Source organism: Pseudochaenichthys georgianus, chromosome 13, assembly GCF_902827115.2.
Source record: "Pseudochaenichthys georgianus chromosome 13, fPseGeo1.2, whole genome shotgun sequence".
Lineage (NCBI taxonomy): Eukaryota > Metazoa > Chordata > Actinopteri > Perciformes > Channichthyidae > Pseudochaenichthys > Pseudochaenichthys georgianus.
The window spans coordinates 21,321,763-21,330,513 of record NC_047515.1 but is presented as its reverse complement, the minus strand read 5'-3'; the positions used below and the strand labels follow the sequence as shown (position 1 = coordinate 21,330,513).

At 46.5% G+C, this 8,751-nt stretch overlaps 1 protein-coding gene across 1 annotated transcript in view; it reads left to right on the top strand.

Annotated features, from left to right (window-relative positions):
- The first annotated feature begins 1,020 nt into the window (after positions 1-1,020).
- Positions 1,021-8,751, top strand: part of sytl2b (synaptotagmin-like 2b) — a 29,515-nt gene continuing 21,784 nt past the window's right edge. The window contains exon 1 of the mRNA XM_071205248.1: positions 1,021-1,112. The gene's annotated coding sequence lies outside the window, so the exon portion shown is untranslated. The remainder of the gene's footprint in view (positions 1,113-8,751) is intronic.

Here is an 8,751-nt window from a genome sequence, read left to right as displayed (position 1 = left end):
TTGTTAACATGCAGCTGATTATTATTTTCTTGATTAATCAAAGTAATATAGTTATTGTTGATCAAAGCACAACCATAAAGTCAACTTGTTCTCTTAAGACAAGGCAGCTCAATCAAGAGTGTTTGGATATTTAACTTGTATATAAAATAACCAGCAACTAGTAAGTATTTAAGTAAATGTTATTCACAAAATGCCTCTAGAGAGTTTAGGATACTTGAAATAACAATAACAACTTAACAAAAATCAAACAAGCTAACAAAGTCATGCCATGGTAGGCACTTATCACACCATTTTGAGGTCATAAGCCAAACATTTTTGATAACGTTCTCGTGTTTTTAACCAAATGACACAATCAGCCAGCAGCATAACTCATATTTTATTCATCTTCCGCAGTTATAAAGCCTCAGAGACTTCCCAGCTTCTGTCAAGGTCTGGTTTCCAGATGTTTTTGTTTATCTCTTCTTTCTGGACTGATCAGCAACTAATCAGTAGTTTGAACATAAAGGTGTTATCATCATCAGGTTACAGTTGGAATAATGTCTGCAGCGTGTGTACTCCCAACACAGGCCTTCAAACATATTTGTATTGTGAACATGTGATTGCGTTTTTAAATACCTCAGGATGTCCACACCCTTTTGTCAAACATAATGATATCAACTGAGGACACCTGCTGGACCTCACCTGCCATTACAGCACAAAAGACACCTCAGAGGAAAAAAAGAGTTTAACTGCTCTGCTGGCTGCTTGTACTTGCTGCACTTGACAGGTCCTCCCACACAATCACACACACACACACACACACACACACACACACACACACACACACACACACACACACACACACACACACACACACACACACACACACACACACACACACACACACACACACACACACACACACACACACACACACACACACACACACACTCACTCACTCACTCAGTTCCACCCTCTCAGCTCACAGCAGCAGCACATCCAGCAGCATCAGAGCAGTGGAGGAGTGAAACACCGGGACACCTTCTTCACCTGTTTGCTTTTGTTAACTGACAGACACATCAGGACGGGATTTAAAGTAGCCGTTTGTAACCAGCCTGCATGCGTCCTGTAAGGTAGGAGACACACTGACATCAATAAAGGTCAACTTGCATCATTACTTATTCATAAATAGGTGTTTGCTAAAAGTGGATAACAAAAGGATGCAATCAGTAGCATGATTTAACTATTTCTGAAAATATCCATTGCTAGAACCTGTGTAAAACAAGTCAAACTACTTTTATTTGAAACAGTCAAAGCCAAAGTTAACATAATACATCAAATTAGATTAAGTTTGCCTAACCGAGAGAAAAACAACGGCAGTGTCCTACAGCTTATTCACTTTTATCTCAGAATCTGCAGCTGCACAAAGACATGTATCATTTTACTTTCTTTTGGTCTTATGTGATGAAAAATGTGTTGTTTTTAGTGTAAATATAAATGCTCACAAAGTCGGTACTTTGGGCATTTGACTTCTTACCTGTTGTGTAAACAGCCAGTTTCCTAAATAAACATGCAAAAGGAGCTCACAAAATACACTTAACCAGTCAAGCCCCGAGCCTGTTGTTCAGGCCTCAGGAAATTCAGATTGAACATAGTCAAAAAATGTAAATTATAGTGTCCGTCCAAAAACAAAACAATACTTATAGTGAAAACCACCCTTGAATGATGGGTTAGTAGACTAAAAGCTTTAGGAATCCAAACTATAACATAATAATAAGTACCCTGTATCAATATTGATGCAAAATAAGTGACATTTTACCTTTTTAGAGAGATTTAGAGAAAAACAAACAATTCTAGGGTAATTTGGGTGCATTTTCCATATCTCTGGCCCCCCTCGGTCGATTTTGATCATTGACACCTCTTTTTAACCGTTAGCCAATAGAATCGAGGGGAAGTTCCTGAAATCCATCATTTCAAAGTGACACAGACACATTGGATTAACCTATGGATTAATATTCAGCAGCCTTTTTATCGTTTTAGTGCCATTGAACACAACTTTTGATCAGAACAACAGCATAGGTAAAACAATGTCCCGTTTTTGCTCCGTAAAGCTCCGTGTCGTGAAGTCTGTGTTTGCTTCCCCTGTCGCGAGTTCTGATCGCTCAAGTGATGATACTTATACCCCTAAAATCTAGAACAAATATATTGTTTGTGCAGATTCGATATGTAATAAGGGTATTTATACCTAGAGTTCTGTGTGTTAGCATTCTTTCGCTAAGGGCTCATTTAGACGCTTCTTGTGAGACTTGTGTTTTGTTTCGGTAAAACTGGTTCTGTCAATTAGCTGAGTTTCTTCGCGTTAAGTGGGTATGACACATTAATAGGTTTTTAAATGTTAAGAAGCCATCAGACGCTGTTTTCTTGCAAGATGTTGGTTTAACTGTTTTTTTAAGTACTTTGTGGTGTAGAAACAGGGGTGGAAAAAGTACTTAGATTATTTTCTTATGTAAAGTACAAACCTATAGCTACTGGGATTAATCTACTTTAAGTATTAAAAGTACCAGTATGTAGATAATCATTATTATAATTCATAAGATGATTCGACTTTTAACGTTAATGCATTATTGTGTCAAGCATAATTTGTAGTTTGCAGGTCACCCTTGAAAAAAAGATCTTTTCTCAAGGGGCTTTCACCTGGTTAAATAAAGGCTGCAAACAAAGTTTTGTGGTAAATTGAGATGGGCTCATTTAAATAGGTTTTTTGTCCAGTGGTACCAAACAAGAGGACTGGGCCCCTTTAAAGGGACACAAGATAAACTAAATGCTTTGAATGTTATAACTTATAAGTTTATCATATGTGAAGGACCAGGGTACGCAACAATCAGGAATGCAGGTACAAAAATAAGGATTTTATTTGCCCAATATATGTTCAGTCTTAAGATGGGTAATAAAATCAATTAGGTTTAAACCAAGCGGCAAACTCTGGGGAACAGCCGGGAAGCCAATACGGAAGTGCCACACACTGCAGTTCATACATGGGCCGCTAGGGTCTGGCTGCAGAAAGGAGCAATTTCCATAGACCCCCATGTTAAAATGCCCAACTTTACAGCAGAAAAAAACATGTTTCTACCCATGGATGCAATAAATATTATTATCGATATAGTTAGATTCCACCTTCATGATTATGAATCTGTGAGTGAATTGTTTTCTAACACGACCCTTTTATTTATATTAGGTCTTAAAGTGTTTGCATAAATTAGGGCGTGGTCACATTGATGGACACGTACATGCCTCACTGTCAGCTAACAGCAACTTGTCCACTCTGCTAGGCTACAACCATAGAGGCTACAACGTTAGTTAGTCATAGTACTGTACTTGACCCTTTAGCTTTAGCCGTGTTCGTGGTGATTGTGCCTTTTAGGGAATATTGTTACAAATACCAGACAATTAAAATGTCGTGCTGTGCGCTTGAATGTACTAACAGAACTTCCAAGAAGTCTAAAATGATAATATTATACATGTTAACCCCGTTCGCAGGTGTTTGTGTGCTTGGTAGCTTAGCTTGTTACTTATTAGCCAGTAAGGACGTAACCCTTTATGCATACATATACATTTTAGTTTATGATTCAGCCTTGGGTAAGACTTGTATAGTCTATGGCTATGACGCCCATAATGCTAAACGGGAGCAAATGTTAATAGGGGACCCGATTATCCCAGTGGTGGCCGCCGGAGCTAACGGAGCCGCAGGGGGCTAGCTCCAGCCGGCGTCCCGGAGCTAGCCCACTGCGGCTCCGTTAGGTCCGGGCGGTGGAGTCCGTCTTTTCTCAGCGTGTGAATGACAATCATTAAGAGTAACAAAATATAGCTAATTCTCTTGCAGATTGTCTCATTTTATTATGAATGTAACGTTTATATATAGGGGAACGACACTGTTAGCAGTAACTTGGTATGCATGTATTTCATGTTAGCTTAGCTTCTTAGCCTGAGCTAGCTCTGTTTACTTCCAGTTCGGAGGCAGCTCCGCCTACTAAGGGCTTCACGGCAACTCTGGAGAATTCTATGGGTGACGTCACGGACACTATGTCCATTTATATATACAGTCTATGGTTTAAACTAGTGATGTTACGTATTGCGCCGAGGCTTCGGAGCGTGTGTCGAGTAATCCCCGAAGCTTTTTGTGAAGCATGTATCGAGGCTTGTATCGTTTTGTGCCAGTGACGTCATCGATGACAAACGAAGCCTCGCTGCCTGTCGATACCACGTAACTGCTTCACGAAGTGATTCAGATCGGTTGAATCGTTGAACCACAACGCTCATAATACCCATGGATGTATAATAAGAACCATATTACCCCTCCTGGGTCCGTGTACTTTTTGTCAGTTTGATTTTTCGTTTAAACCAAAAGCCAAAAAACGGAAATACCAGCCTTTTTCCGTTTTTTTGTTTTTTATTTAAAACGAAAAAACGGGAAACCAACGCCGTTTTTCCGTTGTTGTCTGAATAAAAAGACGGATAACGAGAAAACCTAATATAAAAAAAGGTAAGTGGACAGTATGTCCCTGCGTAGTGGGAGCTGCCATGGCTGCCCGCACAGCAGCTGATATATCTCCGCTAGCCAGTACATAGCTGGCCAGTGCGGAGCTATCAGAATAAGTGTGTGGCGTTGCTCTCTGGCCAGAGTTGGAGGTATCAGAGCCAGGGGCGGGAACGCGTACAGAGTCTACCGCTCCATAGGATAAGTTTGCGCGCCAGTGTGTGTAACTGGAGAGAATGCAAGCCCCCTTGGCGGTTAATATACGATATTGTGGTCGTATTGTCTGTCCTCACGAGGACGTGATGTCCCCTGAGGAAAGGCAGAAAGCGTTTTAGGGTGAGAAACACCGCTAAAAGCTCCAGGTAATTTATGTGCGCCCGCTGTAGGTCTCTGCTCCAGAGACCCCTCACTGGGTGACCTTCATAAATACCTCCCCAACCTGTCAGACATGCGTCCGTGGTGACCACTTACGTGAAAGGACAGCACCCATAGACACACCTCATACTAGGAAAGTCGGGTGCAGCCAGTGGCGCAGTGCCATTACGCATTTCACAGTAACCATCACTCTTTAGTTTTAGGGCAGCCACCCAGCGCTGAAACTCCCTCATGTGTAAGCGTCCCAGTCGTACGACCAGGATAGCTGACGCCATGAGCCCCAGCAATCGCAGGCATGATCTGAAGAGAACATGTTTGCGCAGCTGGAAAAGAGCGAGACAAGCTCTGAAAGCTTTCACTCTTTCCGCTGACAAGCGAGCTGAAAAGGGCACCGAGTTCAGGCGTAAACCCAGGAAGAGTATAGTCTGCGCGGGGCACAACATGCTCTTCTCTGTGTTTATTATGAAACCCAGGTTGAGCAGGTGCTTTACGAGGACATTTGCGTAACAGCCTCCTGCTCCGACTGTGCGAGAAGCAGCCAGTCGTCCAGGTAGGTCGCCAGGCGAATACCCTGTTGTCTTAACGGGGCTATCGCGGCTTCCGTACATCGTACAAACACCCTTGGACTGACAGACAGACCGAAGGGGAGTACTCTGTATTCATAACAGATCCTCTGAAATGCGAATCTCAGATATTTCCTGTGTGGGTAATATACTTGGATGTGAAAATACGCATCTTTCAAGTCGACTGATGTAAACCAGTCGTTTTGTCGCACGAGCCGCAGCAGAGATGTGTGAGTGAGCATTCTGAACTTATATCTTTTTAGATATTTGTTCAGAGCCCTCAAATTAAGTATTGGCCGAATTCCGTTCCTTCCCTGTTTGGGAACGAGGAAGTACTTGGAATAGAAGCTGCCCTGACGCTGCTCGGCGGGTACAATAGATATAGCCCTCTTTTCTAGGAGTGAGAGAATCTCTCTCTCCAGAATGAGGGCTGACTCTCCTCGGGCCTGCGAATGCAGAATGCCCGAGAAGCGAGGGGGGGTGACAGCGAATTGGAGTCTGTAGCCCCGTGTTACTGTCTTGAAAACCCAAGCAGATGATGTGAGCATCTTCCACTGCATGCTCCTTAGAGCCAGTGGAGATGTCACATCTCCTCCTCTCTTGCCCCTTTCACACCAGCGCCTTTTCAGCTCCGGCTCGGAGCTAGAGCCTGAAAAGCGCCGGGTTTTCCTGTTCACACCGCAGCGGCGCCGGCTCTTAGCTCCGGAATCCGCTTAATTTCCAGCTCCAAAAAATTGTCGGTCCAGAGGCAAGAGCTTTGGAGCTAAGAGGCGACGTCGCTTACGTCTCTCTTACGTCGAGGCGTGCAGGAAACTAAACCCACCTCCCCTGAACATGGGTCGACTGTTATGCCTGCCAACAAGCAGTAGTGCCTATAAACACACTTTATAAAGTCAAGCAACACTAACCAGGCTTCGTGTGATTCTGTTTATTTGTACCTTACTTTGACCATCCGTTCACTGTTATCGATCATTGTGGAGAGAGGCAGACGTGTTGTTTTGTATTATTGCAGCTATCGGATGCAAGTAGTCAGTTTAGCTTCGGTTGCTATGGTAACATCACCCGTTTTATACCAGAGAAACTTTCATAACAGCGTTGTGATACCAAACAGTGTCAATTCAGACTGACACACATTCACTTAGGCTAAGGGGAACTGGGGATATGTATCAGCTGCTTGTGTGAGTCGGACAGTGAATACTTTAGAGCGGCCGCTGCAGTGTGAGCTAACCGGGAGCTAACGGGAGAATAAACTCCCGTGGAAGAGCAGCCAACACTGCAGCGGTCGGTAAATGCTGCAGAAACACATTAATAAACAATGAACCACGGCACTCTGGAGCAAAGTATAAGGTTGGAGAAGTCGTTATTCAATTTATTCTGGCTTGGTGTGATTAAAAGCAACACGATCATCGACCCGACGCAGTTGTTGTTGTTGTTGTTGTGAGCGCCGTAATGGCTGCCGTTGGGGGGCAAATCAGCGATGTAAACGGTGACGTCATGACGCAGCAGGGGCAGCTCTGGGGCGCCAGTGGGCGGTGTGAACAGAGCGGGAGCTGAAAAGGGAAACCGGAGCTGAACCAGAAAAGCTCCCGCTCGGAGCTAGAAACTGAAAAGCGCTGGTGTGAAAGCTGCATCTGAGTCTCTATTTGTTGTGTTATGGGGCCCTCTAGTGTCTGAACACAGTGGTGCCCCTTTTCGACAATCCCCACCGACACTGCGCATGGCGGTGGTTCCTTCACAGATCCGCCTGTAATCCGCCTTTTGAGAGATGCCGTAGCTGCTCTCAGAAGGGGAACAGTTGACGGGCTGTTTATTGGTTTTTATTGTTTTTCTTTTCATTTTTTCGAGCTGCGCCCTCGGCCTGAAGCCTGGATGCGTCAGCGGCAAATGTTTTATAACAGAAAAATCAACCAATGTGTGACATGTGTTTGTGCGGACTTGAGGATGGTGTTGAGGCATCTCTCGAGGCGGCGGGAACACATTCAGAGCTGGGGAACCATGGACTTCCAGCCCGGACCCGGAGATTTTCTAGGCCAGCTCGCCCTCGTCTCCAGCCTGGGCTGGGGACTCGGGGCGGGCTGCGACCTCTGCGTCTTCGGTGCTTTAAACCGAGCAGAGTTCGAGGCAGCTTGGGCGAAGGACTGCTGCTGCGAAGGCAGCGGCTGTACCCTTCGAGGGAGGCAGAGGTGGTGTGCCTCGTCCTCCTTCTTTTTCGACTCACACCTCCTTTGCATGGAGGCGAGAACGGAGCCGAAAATTCCCTCGGGAACGATGGGCATATCCAGCACATCCTCCTTTTCCCGGTCTGGGAGGTTGGTGAGGTTGAGCCATCTCGCTCTTTCCTGCACCACCATGATCCCCATTGCCTTGCCCGTGGCCTGGACGGCGCAGCGTTGGACACAGAGACAAATGTCCGTGACCGCTGCCATCTCGTCCAGAGTGGCTGACCCCGGGTTACCCGACAGGTCCTCGCAGAGCTCCGCTTGGTAAGCAGTTAGCAGTGAGGACACATTCAGGGCCCTGGCGGACAACACTGCAGCTTTGTAGGACCTTTCAGTCATTGTCGACTGAAATCGGTCCGACTTTGCTGGCAGCGTGGGGTTCCTGCTTGGTGACGGGCCCACCCTCGGTAGGAGGTGGGCCGCTACCAGCGGTTCCATGGGCGGTATGCGGAGCAGGCCGAGCTTCTCCATTCCGTCACAGTCTAGGGAGGAGGCACACTGGATTTGGACCTTGTTGCTGAAGGGCCGGTCTCTCCACGAGACCGACACCTCATCCAACATCTCCGGGAAGACCGGAAGGAGTTGCCTCTTAGTCCGCGCTGCTTGGGGAATATGTTTCCCTTCGTAGCGGGACCTGGAGGTCTCCTTGGCCATTTCAGGCCACGGGATGTCGAGTCTGGCCGCAGCGCATTTACACACGGCCTGCAGGTCCATGCTCAGACAGGGTTAAGCTGGTGTGCTATCACCCGGGGGAGCAGCCCTCGCTCCAGGCTTTGCAGCCTGAGCCGATGACATGAAGGTGTCCTCTTCCTGTTCATCCGACTCGGACAGGAGGAATGCCAAGGCGTCCTCTTCGTCCTCCTCGTTGTCCAGCTCGAGGACATCCTCCGCGGGTGAGACCATGGTGAGGTCTAACCGGGAGCCCCAGCTTGGTAAAGCCCGGCCTGCCAGGGCGCGGGATTCCGGTTCTGTAGCCATCGCAGATAATGAGCCCCAGACCGACACGGAGAGGGGTTCACTCTCTGCGGCGGACGCCCCCGTGTCTTGACTGCCGGCCGGCGGGTCAGTGGACATGGGGGGG